General features: G+C 43.3%; 1 protein-coding gene across 3 annotated transcripts in view; it reads right to left on the bottom strand.

Annotated features, from left to right (window-relative positions):
• TTC28 (tetratricopeptide repeat domain 28) overlaps positions 1-20,054 on the bottom strand; it is a gene marked incomplete at its 3' end in the record, with an annotated part of 577,903 nt that overhangs the window by 41,118 nt on the left and 516,731 nt on the right. The window lies entirely within an intron of this gene.

Raw genomic sequence — 20,054 nt, 5'->3', positions numbered from 1 at the left:
TCTACCAAGGACACAAAGGCAGACTCTGCATTGAGTCCTCACCTTTGTTTGGCATGATGACTATACTCAGATTTTGTGGAAATACTGAGTGACAGACATCTAGGACACAGATAACTCTCAGTCCTCACCACCATTTGTTTAGTTTCCTGCTGACTAAGGACCAGTGTGGAAGAATGCAGAGAGCTAGGGCACTGGAGGAAGAAGATAATCTCACAGACGCATGAGTCTCTCACACACGGGGAAGATGGATCTGGAAAGGAAGGGACTTTCCCTCAGAGGGAACAAGTCCTGCACATGTTGATTCTGGTTTCAGATAAACATGACCTGCCTCCAATGGCCATGACAAGCCTGTGACATCAGGATTTCATGACAGGAAAAGGCAAGGAACCCTTCACTGAGTTGCCATGGAGCCGAGAGGCAACATGTGAAGCTGCCTGGTAATCTTTGACCACTCTATGTGACCTTCAACCTGGTGTGATGAAAAATTTTATGTATGGAATTGGCTGTCCTCTCCTCCCCATCCCTAGACACTTATTTGGTTAAACATTATTCTGTTAAGTCTGTGAGAGTTTCAGGCTGTAACATTTGAATTGATAGGCTGAGAAAAGCAAACTGTCCTCCCTAATGTGGGTGTGCCTCATTCAACTGAATAGAACAAAAAACATGGAGGAAGGGAGAAGTCCCTCTGTTCTTGAGCTAGGACATCAGTCTTCTGCCTTTAGACTTGGACTTGGACTGCTATTTACCCTATCGGCTCCCTTGTAACTGCATTTCGCTGAATGCAGACTGCAGGACTGCTCATAATCATGTGAGTGAATTTCTTATAATAAATCTGTGTGTGTGTGTGTACTCTACTGGTTCTGCTTCTCTGAAAAACCCGCAGTAATGCACCTGGTAAATGAGCACAGAGTCCCGATTCAACCATGTTTCATGGAGGAGGTCATGCAAATGTCTAGTCACCAGGAATGGTTCCCAGGAGCTGAAGCCCTAGAGAAATGTCAAGAATGTAGCAGTCTCAGGGACAGCACAGAGTGATAATTTCTGCACCAGTTCCCTGTCTTCACCCCAAAACCTCAATGATGACTGATAAAGCCATCACACTGCTTTGCTTCCTGGCCCATACCATCTGGAACTGGCCCTTCATATACAACACAGTGCATGGCACATAGTAGGTATACAGTGAGGAATTGCAGAATAAATGAGTAGATGATGATGTTGGAGAGCATTTCACAGTGTGCAAAATATTGTTATATGAATTTAATTTTATCTATACAAAACCCTAGAGGAGGTTCTTATCAGCTCCATCTTGTATCTTTGGAGTTCAGAGTCGCCAAGGAACTTGGCCAAGCAGCACCAAATTGTAGAGTGAACTGAACCCAGATTGGGTCTTTGGCACTGACTTCCCTATTCCTTTGGGGGTCCAAGCTTCTTACAGACTCCAAGTCTCTCTGCTGGGGTTTGACTAGGGTAGGGAGTGGATGAATATAGGAAGCGAGAGAAACCAGGACATTTCTGAGCATTTAAACAAAACACCATGGCTTTTGTACTACTGGAGAGTAGAGAATGAGGTTTTATTCCTCTTGCCGCCCCATAAGTGTCAGCTGAACAGGGGAGCAGCCAAATGCTTGAAGTGCTCCCTTGGGAGCTAAGGGCCCTTCACAGAGACCCTGGTAAATATCACTCAACAAGCTCCTCTGTCCAGAGACACATTTATCATGTGAATGTGACTGCATGCTTGGAGCTGAGAAATCGGCTTGTCATTCAGTGCTTTGCAAAGGAGAGAAGAATGGGCTGAAAGTGGTATCAGCTTCTATTATCTTGCACTTCTACTTTTGCTGTCAGCTACAGACTAAGCCCTAGAATCTCATGCTTAATGGGGATGTTTCCTATTTTCGGACCCTTCAAAGTATTAACACTTAAGGAAAAACAAAAAGGCGATGTCATAGATAAGGGAATCTCCCATTTAGAAAACAGGTCTCATCTGTATAGCGGGGTTCCCAAGAGTGCCTTTTCACTGAAACAGGGGCAGACAGGGCTACAAAAGGGCAGCAAGGCAGGAGGCTGGATGCAAGGATGGAACAGCCACCCACCTGCCCAGGATCTGAGACAAGAGAGCCACCAAAAAGCCCCAAAAGGCCAAAATGCCAAAAACAGGAACCAAGGGCTATACAAATACATCACCCACACAATAGGGGCCTACGGGCTACTGCCTAACAAAGGCCAGTGCCCGATAAGGTCACTGTCTGTGGTTTCTCACCTGAGCACACAATTGCAAGAGACCTCAGGCTCCACGAACAACAACTAAGAACTAGAGGAAAGACTAATTCCTAGCCCATTTTATGAGACTTGTAATACTCTGATACCAAAAGCAGACCAAGATAACCCTACAGACCAATATTCCACAGACTCATATTCCTATAGACTCATATTCCAAATGAAAGCGGACATAAAAATTATCAACAAAGTATTCCCAAATAGAATTAAATGACATATAAGATGAATTATACACCGCAGTCAGAGGAGGGTAAGATTAGTCCATGAATGTACAGCTTGTTCAATATTTGAAAAGTTTATCAATATAAGTCACAACATTAACAGAAGAAAAAAAACACGTTTATATCAATTGATGCAGAAACATATTCAACAAAATCTAACACCAACTCATGAAAAATGCTTATGAACTAGGAGTAAAAGAGACTTCATCAACCTAATAAAGGGCAGCTACAAGTTTTAAGCTAATATTCATACTTAATGGTGAAAGACTGCTTGTTTTCACCATTAGGTAATTATGTCTGCTCATACCATCCATACTGAACACATCAATGGAAGTCTTAGCCAGTGCAAACAGGCAGAAGGAATTAAAAGGCACAGCAATTGAAAAGGAGAAAAGATATGGTATATTCACAGGAAACATGATTGTCTACATGTAAAATGTCAAAAAATATAAAAGAAGATTCCTAGGATGCTTGAGTGAGTTTCACAAGGTTGCAGGACACAAGATTAACATACCAAAGGTATCCATTTACATATCAATAACAATTATAAAACTGAAAGATTTTAAATGATCCCAATCTGTAAGAGCTCCAAAAATTAAATACTAAGTTATAAACCTAACAAAACATGTACAGAATCTGTATACTGAAAACTACAAAGTACTGATGAAAGAAATCAAAGATTTAAATAAATGGAGAGACATACCATGTTCATGGATTTTTAAGATTCAACATAATAAAGGTATCAATATTTCCCAAATTGATGTATAAGTTTAACATAATTTCAATCTAAAACTCAAGAAATTTTTGTAGCTATAGAGAAGCTAATTCTAAAATTTACATAAAAAGGCAAATAAACTGAAGCAAAACAATTTTGAAGTAGAATAAAGTTGGAGAAATTATTCTGCCAGATGTGAAGACTTAATTATAAAGCTATTGTAACAAAGATAGTGTGGTATTGGTAATGAGATAAACACATACATCAGTGGAACAGAACAGAGTCCAAAAGTAGAACCACCAAAGGTACAAAGATAATTTGAGAAAAGATGTCTTCCAAATGGCTTGGGAACAAGTGAACAATTCACACACAAAAATGAACCTTATAAAATAAGCCTCAGACTGAACCTCAAACTTTATACAAAAATTAATACAAAATGAACATTAGATCTAAATATAAACTGAAAAATTTTTAGAAGAAAATATAGGAGAAAAATTTTGTTGACCTAGGTTAGTGACAGATTTCCTATTTTAGCAAAAGCATGATCTATAAGGAAATAATTGATGTCATAAAATTTTTGAACTTGTGCTCTGTGACATAGTTAAAAGAATAAAAGTACAAGATATACAGTGAGATAAAATATTTGCAAATGACTTCTCTGTCAAAGTACTTATTGCTAGAATACATAAAGAACTTCCAAACTCAACAATAAGAAAATACATGATTCAATTTTAAAAATGTGCAAAAAGGGCCTCCCTTCGTGGTGCAGCAGTTGAGTGCTGGTCTGCGAAGCTGCCCACAGCCTCTGCAGCACCAGTTTGATCCTGGCCCCCCCCGGCGAGGGTCTCACATGGTGCGACAGACCTCTCCTGCAGTGCCCGCTGCTCCCCTCAGCGGTGTATTTCGTCAGTCTGTCTGTTCTGTTCCCCGCTCCGGTGAATTCTCTCACCCTCCCGTGCTTCTGACTGTACCCAGTGCTTGTATAAATAAATAAAAATAAATCTTTAAAAAAATAAAAATGTGAAAAGGCTTTAACAGCCAATTTACCAAAGAGAATATAAGAATGGCAAATAAGCACATGAAGACATATTTAATGTCATTAGGCATTAAAACCACAAGATACCACTATATGTCTATTTGAATGGCTCAAATTTTAGAATGCTGATGATATCAGGTGAGACGGATTTACTAGAACTCTCATATTTTGCTGGCGGGGATGCAAAATAGTAAAGTCATTGTGGAAAATATTTTTCAGTTTCTTATAAAATGAAATTTGTATTTGCCATATGACCCAGAAATAATACTCCTGAGGAAATGAATTTATTTATCCTATTTGACCTAAAGAAATGTAAACTGGGGCCTCCCTGGCAGTACAGGGGTTAAGTCTCAGCACTATAAAGCAATCCACAGCCACTGCAGCACTAGTTCAATCCCCGGCCAGGGAGTTAATCCACATGGTGCAGCAGACCTCTCCTGTCTCCCTTGCTGCTCCCCTCAGCAGCATATTTCAGTAGATCTGCCAGTTCTTCTCCCTGCTGTCTCTGGTAAATTCTCTCCCCTCCCCCCCCCTCCCGCCTCTGGTCTACACCCCAGCTCTTGTGTACATAAACAAATCCTTAAAAAAAAAAAGAAATGTAGGGCCTCCCCGGGTGGCGCAGTTGTTGAGCTCTGGGCTGCGAAGCTGCCCGCAGCCTCTGCAACGCTTGTTCGATCCCCGGCCAACGGTGAGGGTCCCACATGGTGCGACAGACCTCTCCTGCTGCACCTGCTGCTCCCCTCAGCAGTGTATTTCGTCAGTCTACCTGTTCTGTTCCCCACTCTGGCTCTGGTGAATTCTCTCACCCTCCCGCGCTTCTGACTATACCCAGTGCTTGTATAAATAAATAAATAAATATTAAAAAAATAATAATAATAAAAAAAGAAATGTAAACTTACATTCCCATAAAATCTGTCACTGAATGTTTATAGCAGTTCTTAGTCGTAATTGTCCCAAACTAGAAACAACCCTAAGGCCCTCCAGTGAGTGAATGGGCAAGCAACTGAATGTCCATGCTGCATCAACAGTGCATTCCCCTAGGTAATAAAGGAAAATGCACTACTGATACAGTCAATAACATGGATGGTACAAAGCTTTACATTGAGTGAAATAAGCCAGTGTTAAAAGGTTATGTCCTACATGGTTCTATTTATATGACATTTTCAATTAAAAGAGACAGAGAACTGCTCTGTGGTTGCCAGGGGTTAGGGGTAGAGAGGAGTGTAGAGACTTAGGGTCTTTGGCCTTCCTTCCTGTCCTGCCCTCTGTGCCTGCCTAACTCACTCTAGCACCTCTTCCCTGTGGCTCTCTGAGTACAGGATTCCTGCTCAGACTTGGGCTCTTTCTACTCCTGAACTCCTTGAGAGAGGTAGAAGTTTCTGTTCTTGCTCCAGGCCTCTGACTTGAGACTTGCTTACCAGCCAGAGTTCTGGCTGGATTCTTCCTCAGTTCCCTGCATGTGGTGGGTGGGAAGTTGCTGTTTAGATCATCTCAATGAGGGAGAACACAGCAAAAGGTTAAAGTCAGTACAAGCTGCCCTAGTACAAGACATGGGTCCTGTCCTGGTGAGGGACTGAGTGGGGAGCTGATGGGAGGGAGCAGTCTAGAGCTTCTCCATGGTGCCCACCTGCCCTGCTGACATCTGCTCCTGGGACTGTGTAAGGAGCCCAGTCTCTGCCTGCTCTGGGGAATATCAATCATGCTGTTACCAGAGGCAGGCTTCAAAATGCTGTTCATAGGCAGCTTCCCCAGAGAGATGAAAATGGCCCATGAATCAAGCACCACAGAGCCGTGCCAGAGCGCATCCTGCTTTCGGGAACAGGACTTGGCAAGAGGCTCCAGAGAGGATTTTCATTGCAAGCATGGCCTCCTGATCTCTCCAAGTACACACTCTCCGTCATTCCTCTGACAGTTGCAACTGAAGCTCCACACAGCCGCACTTTTATTTATGTCTCAACATCCTTTGCTAACTCATTCTTTCTTCACTCCCCCTCCCCGATCTCTAGGTTTCTTTTGCATCAATAACTAGTTACTTGCCAAAGACCAACCACTTGTAACAGTAAAGCTAGAAATGATGGGTGAGGAGCCCCATCTTCAGTTTTTGGCACATGGGATCATGATATAGCCCCTGCACCACTGGCCCTATGCCTGACAGAGTCAGATCAAGGGCAGTAAATGTCCCTTCTTACAAAGCAAACACCTCTTTACAACTGACGAAACCTGGGGAAGCAGGAGTTAGTTCATTAACTGCTGCTGTGTATAATCATTTTAGGTTTCCTTATCATGAGAAGTCAGATCTGTGCTAGCACTGTGTTAACAGGATTCCAGAGCTGGGGGTAAAGAATGTCTTGGAGACCTGAAAAGATGCACAGATAACAAGTACGAGGGCATTAACTGGACTTTGCAAGGCCAGTCTGATGATAGCTGAAGGAAAAAAAAAATATCTAAGGAACCAGAATGCCAGGTACTAAAAACATGGGACTTAGGGTAGTCAAGATTTCTGAGACCTCTGGAATTTTCCATGTGAATTGCTTGCTAGTTCTTGTCAGTTTTTAGATAGTAATCATAAGTAAATCTTTAAGATGAATAAAACCTAGGGCTTTTTTTTTAAAGATGTATTTTTATTTATTTATGCATACAAGAGCTGGGGTGTAGGCCAGAGGTATGGGGGAGGGGGAAGTGAGAGGATTCACCAGAGACAGAGTGGGGAGCAGAACTACTGAAATACACTGCTGAAGGGAGGGGTGGGCGAGACGGGAGAAGTCTGTTGCGCCATATGGGTTAGCTGCCTTGCCAGGGATTGAACTCAAGTGGCAGTGCCTGGTGATTGCTTGACAGCAATGAGACTTTAACCCCTGAGCCACCAGGGAGGCTCTAGGGCTTACATTTAGAGACAGCAAGGAAAGAGGGAGCTAGCATGAAGTACCCTACTCACATAGAAGAATCCAAGAAACAGGGATGCTGGTGTGAGACTTTTTTTTTTTTTTTAATAGAGGCATGTTTTTTTTTTTAATTTTATTTATTTATTTGTTTGTTTGTTTGTTTTTATTTATACAAGCACTGGGTACAGTCAGAAGCACGGGAGGGTGAGAGAATTCACCAGAGCCAGATTGGGGGGCAGAGCAGCCAGAAGGACCGAAGTACACTGCTGAGGGGAGCAGCGGGCGGCAGGAGAGGTCTGCGCCATGTGGGACCCTCCTCCGGTGGCTGGGGAGCAGCCGGGGATCGAACCGGCGCCGCAGAGGCCGCGGGCAGCTTCGCAACCCAGCGCTCAACCGCTGCGCCACCGGGAAGGCCCTGGTGTGAGACTTTAAACAGGAAAATAGGCTATATCTTCAGCATGGGAGGAAGTGGTGGTGTACTGGACAGCATTAGGGCATCTATCTTGATCGTAAAGAATCTACTAGAAATTGTCTCCATGATCCACAGGGTTACCAGGGAGAGTTCCCAGTACCAAGTTGATACTCACACTGCTGAATGGATCAGAGGTGGAATCTGCCCCAAGCTGGGTCTATTAGATTTCTTTCCTCAACATTCATGCTCTAGAGACTATGTGTGAGCACAGGAAGGGGTTAGGGTGGCCATGTTCCCACTCCGGGACTAGGAACAGAAAGCAGTTTACACCTCCCATTGCAAACTGAAGATCTGTAGTAGTAGGTGCAAAGTGAAACAGCTGAGCAGTAGTGAGAACTGTGCAGCCCAGTTTTTCTCTTCTGTTCCAGACTTGTGCGCAGATTTTATGGGACTCCTCATCTCTAGAACTTTATTATAAACTCTTTTTAAGTTAAGCAGGATTTTGAGAGGATTGTTGTAGGAGGAGAGGAAGAGGAGGGCTGAGAAGTATCCTCAGAGGCCTGTGTGGTCTCACTACACTTAAGTATGTGCCACAGCTGCCTACATTGCTTGGGAACAGTTCAAACCTGTAGGGCGCAGAATAAAAGTTCGCTTGCAAAATGTCTTAAGATGATCATTTGCATTAACAACAAAAAAGCCTCTGCTGAGGCCTCCCTGGTGGCGCAAGGGGTTAAGCACTGCACTGTGAAGCAATCTGCAGCCTCTGCAGCACGATTTCAATCCCCAGTCCGGGAGGTGACCCACATGGTGCAGGAAACCTCTCCTGCCTCGCCTACTGCTCCCCTCAGCAGTGTATTTCAGTCTGCCTGTTCTGTTCCCCGCTCTGTCTCTGGTGAATCCTCTCCCCCCCCATCTCTGGCCTGTACCCCAGCTCTTGTATGCATAAATAATAAATAAATCTTAAAAAAAAAAAAAGCCTCTGCTCTTTGGGATCCAGAACACTAGTGTGATTTTAAGTCCAAAGCATTTTGCAAGTACCCTGCTTTAGTTCATGCCCTGGAATTATCTGTCTGTACTTAGCATTAAGAGGAGGAACATTCTTTTTTTTTTTTTTTAAAACATTTGTCAGCATTTTTTTTTTTTAAAGATTTATTTATACAAGCACTGGGTACAGTCAGAAGCGCGGGAGGGTGAGAGAATTCACCAGAGCCAGAGCAGGGAGCAGAGCAGGCAGAAGGACCGAAGTACACTGCTGAGGGGAGCAGCGGGCGGCAGGAGAGGTCTGCGCGCCATGTGGGACCCTCCTCTGGTGGACGGGGAGCAGCCGGGGATTGAACCGGCGCTGCAGAGGCTGCGGGCAGCTTCGCAACCCAGCCCTCAACCACTGCGCCACCGGGGAGGCCCAAGAGGAGGAACATTCTTTATCTCCTTCAATAAACACAGCGATCAAATAAATGAGAAGGTCTCACTTCTATCAGCGCGACAGCCTGTGTGCGTGAAGACAAAGAATGTCATTGATTGGAAGGCTCCACTACTTGGTCTTTCACGTTTGAAACCTTTGCTAAGAAAGTGTTGGCAATGGAATCCTCCTCTTGTGAAGTGACTCTGGAACTCTCCATACTATGGGTTTGGCAACTCTGCCACATCAGTAAAGCCCAATTTCACCCAAATGGATGCTGTGGGCTGTAGTAGGAAGAGCCAAAGCCCAGGGATCTGGAGATACAGGTTTGAATCCAAGCTTTCCTGGTCACTCCTGTGTCACCCAGGCAAATAAAATTCTCTTTTGCTTCCCTTTAGGGAAACAGGGACAGTTAGAGAAGTGATGAAATGACGGAAGCCCAGCACCCAGGAGAACCTGGCAGGCATTCAACGGACAATGATTTCAATTCTGTGAACACACATGTATATTGTATGAGAATGAGACACATACACACCTGGACACCTGCAGGAAAGGAGGTCACCCAACTATACCAAATCATTGCTTTTAGCACCAAATGAGAGCCTAGGTAGATTCCTTTATAACAGGTAGACTGCGAAACCAGAATTATCATCGTGCTGTTATAAGCACTGAGTAGACTGTAACCACAGCAACATTTCGCAGCAGTACATGCTTTCCTGGGTGAACACCCCAAAAGCTAGAAAAAGAATAGTATGGTCACTTGGTCTTGTTTACTTTCTTTTACCTCTAATTGTAAAATGTAATTGCAGTGAATATTTAAATTTGTTCAAAGGTAATCAAATGAAAATGTAAAAGCCCCTCTGTCTTCCTACCAAGATAACACTGCTTCACTGTCAAACTAGAGAAGTCTGTATGATAACTAAGTGCGTGCATGCGTTCGCGCACGTGTGTGTGTGTACCTATATGCACAGGAAACAGAATATCAAAATGAAACCTTTGAATGCTAGCCCCTAAAGGTTCAGGCACTCTGCCTCAACTCTGTATGTACAGGTGAACCTGGACCAGGATTCTAGGGTCCCCGCTTAGACTGTGGGTCAGAGAGGGGCCGCAAATAAAGGAGTGAGCCAGAAAGAGAACTGAGTTCTTTGGAGAGTGCTACCCCAATATAATGAGTCCCCACTGTAGCCTCTGGACCAGGAATGAAGGGACTTCTCCTTCCTCAAGCCTGGTGGGAGGTGTCTCCATGGAGGTACCCCTCAGAAAGCTTAGAAATGGACAGCCTGAGGATGGGAGGGAAACTGGGGGACCACAGTCTGACCCGTGCTGAGTAGAGTCTCACTGTTCCACTCTGGCCCCTGCTCAGCTGATGTTTATTGATTCCCTTTTGGAAATATAGTCATGAAAGTTTTTGGTTTCTGAGTTCACTTGGAGTTTAGAGCTATAATTGCTTTCTGTCATTAAAATTTAGCCACAGGAAGATACTAATTTAAATAAGGAAAATAGATCTTCATCTCGTAAAGACAAGAAGGGCTTAATAATACTATAGCTATTACTCTTACAATAGCTCTGATGGCTAAAATGACCACAAACTATAAAACCTTTATGAGTACAGTATGAAATATTTGTTGTACAAATAATGTGTACAACCAAGGTAAAGCAGTGAAATATCAGTCATCAGCAATCAAGTACATTGACATTCCTGTTCTCTGCTCTTGTTTTACTGGAGTTTGCCAGGGCTAGGGGTACAAGAGTGTTTCCTGTGACGAGGTGATGTCCACAGGAAGGGGAGAGCAGCAGGGCTTGTGTCTGTCCGTCCAGCCAGACCACCTGGAGATGCCAGAGGAGGTGCAACACCAGATGCTCAAAGGTGTTGCTCAAAGGAGGTGCAACACCAGATGCTGCCACACCGCAGAAGCTAGAGGACTAGAGGCCCAGCAAGCTGCAGGGCACCTTCAAAGAGGACCCACGAAAAGCAAGATTTTACTTTAACCACCTTCCAGATCCAAGTTCCCAAAGCCACCTAGCCAGACAAGAATGGTGCTATCTCTTGATGGGTCCTTTCTGCACCCCTTACAGGAGCCTATCCTCACCCCCAGCCAGGCTTCCAGCTGAGTGTTGGCGGGGGGGGGGGTATAGGGGGGAAGTGTAATGCTCTGTCCTTGGCACTGGGATATGCCCTGCTTGCTGCGCAAATCAGCTTCAGGCTAATGGGCAGAATTCAGGTGACCTCTTAATTCACTTGATAAGCAGTGTATCCTCGGCTCAGTTTCTCTTCTGGTCCAGGAAACTATATTTGGCATGGAGGGAAGGAAGCGTCCTTATCCTCTCTTGAATTCTTTCCTACAGTTAGGCTTCCATTCAAAAATGAAGGGTAGAGCTGCTCTGCCCCCTTCCACTCCCCCAAGTGGGCCTTGCGTGCAGAGCCGCCATCCCGGGCAACAGTGCCCGGGGTGGGCAGCCAGAGGGGTGGAGAGATTTGCGTCTACCGAGAGATTATTTTCTCTCTGGGCAAATCCATGAACGTGGGGCTCCTGCTCTGTGAGGAGCAAAGGTAGGGAGGGCGTTGCAATGTCAAAGCACACGGTTCCCAGTAGAGTATATTCATTCACCCAGATATTCCATAGGCCCTGTAAAGGGCAAGATGCTAACAGAGAGCCCACACAGCATAGGAGTCTGTGCCCCAGGCTAGGAGGGAAGCTGAAATGTGGACAGAGGTGACTCCTCCCTATGCCGGGAACTGCAGTGTCTGGTGCAAAAGGACACAGGAGCTGTGGAGCAGGAGAGGTGACTCATAATCAAGGGAAATGCTTGTGTCCTCTCAGAGACAGCAGCACTTGGGAAGAGTCAAGGAAAACTGACCTCAGTTTGGGCCAGGTAGGGGTGAAAGAGTCAGTATTGGGGAGGGGAAAGCAGTGAAAGCAAAAGGACACAGGTGGCATTAAGATAAAATGCACGTTGTCAGAATAATCATCCCCAAACCAATGAGTAGGCACTAACTCACAAGATGCTATCTCCACCCAGAGGACAGTAAAAACAAAGGTCTTCCAGACCAGCCCTGCAGCACTAAGTCCACTTCTCAGGTCTCCTCTCTAACCCCCTACCTGAGACAAGTCTGTTCTCTCCAAACCAGAGCGCTCTCCCTTTTGCAAACACTCCTTGCAGTGAGCCACTTCCCGTTTACATCACCCTGACTGCCCGCACACGTGGGACTCTTGCCTCTCCCTCCAACCAGCCCCACGTCTCCTCCTCTAGCAAGCGTCACCGTCTGCCTCTGCCCAAGAGAGACCTCTTCCTCCTCTGTACACCTCCAAGCAAATTCCTAATTGCCAGATTTGGGAGACTTGCATCCCTCATCTCGCTGGCTTGTCAGATGGCCTGGTGCTGAGGCAGAGGCCCTTCTCGTGTCTCTGTCCTGGAAAGGCCCGGCACAGGGCAGAGTACAGTACAGGCAGCTTCACAGGGACTTCTGAGGTCCTCAGGGGGTTCATCACAGTGCCTGGGAGATGCCCCACAGCAGCAGCAATGCACCGCCAGTGCAGCCTTGATGTAGTTTCACGACGAAATACCCCATCACACAGGGTAAGCTCCAGTCCCCTCCCAATAGAACCAAAGCAGTCATGGGACAAACAAAATATACTCCTTCAAGTAAACAGTGCTTTCACAGCACTGCAAAATGCCTTTATTCCATTTCCCTCCTAGAATTTTGAATGCTCTTCTTGTGGGATGACCAGAAGAAAGGAAATTGTACAAAAAAAGAACATTTTAAAAGCAGGGTTGGGTTTAGGGACCAGAATTATGAAGCACTGGAGGGTGTTGTGCCCTTGGAGCCTGGTCCCAATCCCATGGTATTTGGCAGAACAGGGCTTGGCTGATCCTTTCCTCATCCAGGCTGGGACCATAGAAGGGCTCATGGTGCCTCACTCCACCCTAGGCCATGTGAATGTGTTTGCATGTACACAAAATACATGCAGTGAGTGTGTGAATGTGTGAGAATGGGGGTATCTACAGGATGTGTAGTGAGGGCACAGAGTGTGTGGGTATGTCGCATGCATGTTACTTGAGGGGTGTATGTGTGAAGGGAGTGTGTCATGTCATTTTAGCTATGACAGCTACAGCAAGAGTTGTGAGAGGGATGTGCTGCGTGAGGGTATCTACAGAGCATTCCATCAGGCGAGCAGCTCAGGCACTTCCACTGGGCATCTAAAATCAAGTGCCCATCTTTACCCCTAGAGCTCCCAATTCCAAATTCAAAGGACAATAGAGGCAAGATATGTTACTCATTACGGCTAAAGCCAATAACCAGTGCTAAGTCCTTTCTCACATTAACCTTGTAGCATACTAGGAGGTAGATCTTCATATCTAGAGTTCAGACACTTGTCCAAAGTCATAAGCAACAGAACTGGACCCAGGAGCAAGGTGAGTATGAATTTAGACCCACGCCTTCCTATGTCACCATTCCTGGTTCTAGGGACTCAGAAGCTGCCCTATCCAGGGACATGTTTTCTAAAGGCAATCAGGGACTGAGAAGCTCAAAGTTCATAGAGGTGGTTCCACTACCTTAGCCCTCTCAGCAGGAGCAGCAGCTCCCATGTGCTATACATGCATTTTAATTTGATTCTGTGTTCTTGTGGAAAACAAAGGCTATTATAACTGAAAGCAGTCTTCAAAGATCACCAGGAGACCTATTTTCCCTATTCAATAACAGCCAATAAGGTCTCTGGGAGGAACAAGTGCATGTATGATGTACCCACTCCATATCATTTAAGAGCACTGATACACGGAGGGGTTTGAGCAGCGTGAAGGTACAGCATGGCAGATGGACACACCTTTCACTTACTGTTAAAGAGAGACCTCCCTGAGTCAGTGTTTTAAAAGATTGTTGCTTCTTACAACTGTGATAATAAAAGTTATATTAAGATGTCAAATCACTCCTTAACAAATGAAAAAGTTGAGGGTTTAGGATAATAAGACTATTATAGCAAAACTCCTACTGTGTCTGCTTGTAATGGGAGTCCTGCAGTTAGACCTCCATGGAATGCAGCGAGAACGCCCCTCAGAATTTCTATAAATGCAACCAGCCCTAATATGTCATAATGAAAATGCATATTCTAATACAATGTGATCCCCTTAATGAGGAAAACTGGAAAGGCTGTGTGGTAGCTTTATTTATAATCCTTTAAATCTAGGTAAATTGCATACATTTGAAATTTCTATACAAATAATGTCACCAAGAGCTACCAGCCTGAGTCTATTTGGTCTGGATAACGAGACCACTTAACAGAGGAAGTCAAGATATGAACAAAGGTGAGGCAAAGGCTGTGAGGAGGGGAGATCTTTTTCATATCGGGGTCATATGTAGTCCCTAAAAGCTATAGGTAACTTTTAAAATACTCCCTACACCCTAATTCTTTGTAAGGCCATGCAATGAAAACAGAGAAACAAGAGTCTCAGGAAAGGTGCCTCCCACGCTCAGAGGAACTGTGGAAGTCTGTGATCACCCTCATCTCAGTGATGTGTTTTCAGAGTTCTATTTTTTATTGTTTAAATTGAACTCTGCCTGGACACAGTTCCCTGTTCACTTGCAGTGTCTGTTTCCTGAGGAGATATCCTGGAACACTGGTTTTCTGAAACAAGTCAAAGTAATATGGGATTTTCCTTTGTTAATACTAAGGTCTTTGACCTCCAGGGTAGAACCTGCTCTCATTCATATTTTCTCTCCCCCGTCATCTCTCTCCTCTTTCCCTTTCTTCCTCTCATATTTCCTCTTTCTCTAATTGGATTTTCTAAAAGGATCCATTTCCCCTTTATTCCAGATGCTCTCGATATAGAACTATACAAAAAGCCCCTAACTGGTGTCGTTCTTGTCTTTTTCTGCCACATTAACCCAGTAGGGGGTTTAACAGCTCAAGATTTTGAAAAGCTGTTGTCAAGTGGAGAAAGCCCCCAAATGCAACTTAAATGGTTATTAGCTAGTGGGAAATGTCCCCTGCATTCTAATACCTACATTTAAATAACAATAATAAAGAAAATAATAACAATAAGCATAAATTCCATGCCTTCACAGCCATGATTATACCCTACCACCCATCGCCCACACAGTCCACAGCTAATTTATATAGCTCCTGGGGGTGAGGATGTAGCTTTTGCCTTAGTGGGCACCCCTGATTTTGCAGCCAGCCAGCAGGGGTCGCCCAAGTCATCCAGCAACTAATTTGGAGCTTCCATGACATCGTGGATAATTCCTTTAAACAATCCAAGGCACAGACAAAAGAGCCAAGGGGGTTCCTTGCTCTATTAAAAGCACTGAAACACATGTATGTGCCAAAAGGAAAGGTGCAGAATTAATTGGAAAAGAGATGGAATTTGTATTCCTCAGCTCCTTTGGGGGTTTTATAATTAATAAATATTTGTAGTCTTTGATAAGTATGACATACCATATATGTACTAAACAAAACCAGCTTTTGCAAGCATTAGAATATACTTGTTGTACATTTGTGTTAAACCAAAAGACAGGAAAGTTAAGAATAAGAGAAATGATAATAGTGCCAAACAGTGACCCTTTATTATATGCCAGGTATTTCCCCTATATTATTGCTTTCTTTACAAGGATCCATCAAAATATATATTTTTATTATTCCCACTTTATAGTGTTTTGTTACAAGTCCCCAAAAGCTCTTCAAGATGTAGTCACTTGCCCCAGGAAGCCCAGCCAGATTTATACTCAGTTTCACATCCAACTCTACCCAACTCCCAAACTGCTGTTCTTTCGACAGCCATACAGAATAGACAGCACAATAAACCCTACCTCAGGACAAAAAAACAAGGCCAGCCATTTTAAGAATAATTAATGAACTACAAATTGTGTAAGTAATACAAAAATTTTTTTGAGTTGGCTATGGGACTCTTATGTCTCAAGTGTTTTTATTTCCTTGTGTACATTCAATACTCTGTAAAAGTCTACAGATGTGAAAATTATAGCAAATATGTTCTGCAGTCTTAATTGCTAAACGATTACAAAGTAACTAAACAAGAGGTGGCAGGTTGCCCTGTGGCTTTATTCATCTCTTTCCGGAGAGCAGCAAAATCATAAAGTCTTCTCCGACACAACAGGTTTCTATGGTTACGTGAGATGTAAATATATTATATGTCCTGTGCGACAGGAAAGGACCAGCCAGGCGCTGTGTGCGCAGCAGGCCCCCAGAGGGAGAGCACTCACATGGATGGCACTCCACAGCCAGCTAAATATTTGTTTCTAGGTTTACAACAGGGTAGAAGCAGGAATAAAAGCTGTTGGTGTTAAAGAAACTGTCTACATAGCCCCAGTAAATGTATCGGCATGTCGGTCACAAAGAAAGGGAAAGAGTGAAATGGCTTCTACTGTGTCAGGCTTGAACGCCAGGCCTCGGTGAATCATTCAAGGCAGAGGCTCAATCCATCGTCTCTCTGGATGCAGAACAGCTTATCCTCTCCCACTGGACATCTGCACAGAATCTATGGGAATCCAAAATATTTTGTGGGTGGATTTTTTTTTTTTTTTACTCTTAAAGAAGCATAACTCAATGGTGGCTGCTGAGAAACCAAATAAAAAAATATTTCCATTCAAGATAGGACAGAGTTGCAGTGTTGCTACCTCTGAATCCGGGATTTGCTATGTGAATCACTAGAAGTGACAAATTGCTACAATCATTAAGAGTGAGGATGGTATATAGCAAAATCCAAATTCAAAGAGCAAGGGTAATAATGGATTTCTCCAGAGCTGTTTTGAGTGTAAAAATTGTTAAAAGAAGAAAGAAGAAAGGCTATTACCAGAATGTTAAAAGAAGAAAGGCTATTACCCATTAAGTGGAATCCCTAAAAACACCACATATGGTCTCTCCCTGCTTAACTCCACCATGTCTCACAGATCACCAGTACTCAACTGCACGTCTTCCAGGGGACTTGGAACCCAAGAAAGGAGTCACTGGGGGCAGCTACATTTCTTTTTTCCTTTATGTGATGAGAGAAGTGAATGAGAGTTACTCGGAAAGAAAGAACCAAGATCTTCTGAATAAACAGTTTCACCCAGAGAAAGTACTCACTGGTATCATTAGCAAAAAGTAATGCCTGCTGATGGACACTTTTGCTTTTAAACTTTTTAGAATACATTAAACAATTATTTTAAATGTAAATGCATCCTGATGCATGTTAGCCAAGGGAAGGCTTGAACAAACCCTTTGTACACATACTAGGTAAGGAAAATAGGGGATGATCTGGGTTAGGAAAATAGGATAGGGACCCCTTGAGGGCAAGAAGGGTATCTGGCTCTCCTGGAGAGAAAGGAGGCTGGACTCCTCAGCTGTCTTCCAGGATCCAGAAATGTGACGAAGGCAGGAGTGGAGAGGGAATGATGAGCAGCCCCACAGGAAGGGCTGTAGCGACCCCAGTATGGTCCCATGTGCAGCAAACTGCTTGCTAAAACAAGGCCTCCTAATGAGTAGCTTGGATTGATTTGAAGATATGGAAATATCAGGCTGAGGCTGTGCCAAAGATCCCTCCTGGGTTCTGGGCCATCACAGCTGGCTGCTATCTGCACCAATCACAGTGCAAAACCAATATTTCCGGACTGAAATACAGGGTTCCAAATGTGTCATTTGGATTTCATTTTTAAATCAGGGTTTGAGCCTGTCTTTGGCCTAGATAAAAGAAAAGGGAGGACAGAACCAAAACAAGAATGAGATAAGGGTGTTGCAAAGGACAGAGTAGAGAGGGAATGGTTATGGTTTCCAATTTGTCTACTAGCCATCTTGTCCTCTTCATGTCATGGGATAGTCTTGGTGAACAGCCAACACCCCACAGTGCGCTCCCCTGCAGCACGTATCTACAGCCATCTCCACTCCCCAGCTCATGTTACTTGACACCCTTGGAATGTTCCATCCTCTCTTTTGACAACCCACATCTCTCCCCACTCTGCTATTACCTCCTCCATGAAAGCAATCTCTCTAACTAATCCCAATTGGTACTGAACATCCAGATCCTTTCATCTAACTTTTAGCATTTGAGGGTTTGATTACACAAAATACAAGATCACTTCCAGCTCTAAAGTATCTTCCACAGTTTAACAGAATAGCTGAGAGAGCACCCAGAGTAGAGAAAGGGTCCCTGTCTTTGAGACCAATGTGTTTCCAGAGTAATATCCTGCAACAGTTCTGGGCTGGGCTTATCCATTGCATCTGTTTGTTTGGACAAGTCCAGCACGTCTGGCAGTTGGTAAAGTAATGATAAATCCATGCATTTATTAGATAGTGCTGAGTGAAAAGAGTGGTGAAAAACAGGTAATGTCCATTCTTTCATTCATTCATCAATTATTGTTTAGCCCCTTCCATATAGAGACAAAATAGGAGTAATACAGAAGCTGTTGCTGCCCTTCTCACCATGGGACAGACACACAAGTAACTACACACAACAACACTGGTACACATAGGCAGAGGAACACTCAAAGCTACGCTCTGAGCCCTTGAGAAGCAAGCCAGGGAGTGGTTAGCAGACGAGACAGGATAGACACACAAAGCAACCGGACACACACCTGATACAAGACAGTGGCCTGGAAAGGGCAGCAGCGCTGACAGTTTGGTAAACAGGAAAGAATCATGGTGCCTAGAATGAGAGAAGGTAAGCCCCTTGAAGAACACCAAGGATTTTTAGATGAATAGAAAGAAAAGAAAAGACCTTTGCTCAATGTATACCATAGATTAATGGAACATATCTAGATTTAAGACTCTCAGCAACTGTGAGATAAAGATCACAATGCCCATTTTATAGATGTGAAAGTGAGTCTAAAAATGCTAAATACCCTGCCTAAAATGGCACATTCAGTAAATGGAAAGGTCAAGATTTGCCATATATACACCCTAAACTTCTCAAAGTATCAATTTAAGTATAAAAGTGGAAACCTTGCAACCTATTAACACATTTAACATCACCTCCAACTTTTACCATACAGCTGTGATCTGTATCACAGCTATATTTATTACAAGCAACATAGCACAATCTGTTTTTGTTTTTATTTTTATGGTATTGAACATCCAGATCCTTTCATTTAACTCTTAGCATTTGAGGGTTTGATTACATAAAATACAAGATCACTTCCAGCTCTAAAGTATCTTCCACAGTTTAAGAGAATAGTAATCAGATGCTCTTCATTCTTCCTGAAGATCCAAGTTTCTACCTAGTATTTCCTTTTGGTCTGAAAAACTTTTAGCATTTCTTGCAGTACAGATTTTTTTGCTGATCAAAACATTGTCCTTTTTCCTCTAATATGAAAAACATCTTTATTTTGCCTTCATTTTTAAAAGATTTTTTACTGTTCATAGAGTTCTGGACTGAGTTTTTTCTTTTAACTTTTGAAAGATGTCGTGTCACTGTCTCTGCCCTCCATCCTTTCTGATGAGACAGCCACACACTCAAACCACTGTTGCCTTGTGTGAGATGTGTTGGTTTTCTCTAGCTGCCTTCAAACTTTTCTCTTAATTACAAAAGTTTAACTATGATGTGCAATCATATGGCTTTTTTCTTATTTATTTTGCTTATGGTTCTCTGAGATTCTTAATTTTAATGTATATCTTTCAACAAATTTTGGGATACTTGGGCTTTTTTTCTTCAAATATATTTAGACCTCATTCTCTCTGTCTCCCTTTTTTCCTTGGTTTCTAATTGTGTACATATTGGGCCATCAAAGCTGACTGCTACCTGCACCAATCTAAGGTCTAAGAGATCTAAGAGTCTCTATTGCCCCCACCCCAGTATCTTTCTTGTCTAAACAATAGAGTTTCTATTGTTCTATCTTCACATTCACTATCATTTGTAATTCCATTCTATTAAGCCCATTCGGTGAATTTTTTTAAATTTTAGATATTGTATTTTTCAACTTTAGAATTTCCTGACGTGTTCTTTCTTAAAGTTTCTAGTTCTCTGCTGAATTATATTTCATGAATATTATTATGTATATTTGAAATATACTCATATATTTTATATATTATATTATTTTTGGTCTTTCATTTGCATTCATTGTGGGCGTAGTTATAATTGCTCTGAAATGCTTGTCTGCTAATTCTTACATTTGAGTCATCTCAGGATTTA

This window comes from Talpa europaea (genome assembly GCF_964194135.1).
Source record: "Talpa europaea genome assembly, chromosome: 14".
Taxonomy (NCBI): domain Eukaryota; kingdom Metazoa; phylum Chordata; class Mammalia; order Eulipotyphla; family Talpidae; genus Talpa; species Talpa europaea.
The sequence above is the reverse complement of the archived record's forward strand: the minus strand, read 5'-3'. Positions and strand labels throughout refer to the sequence as shown.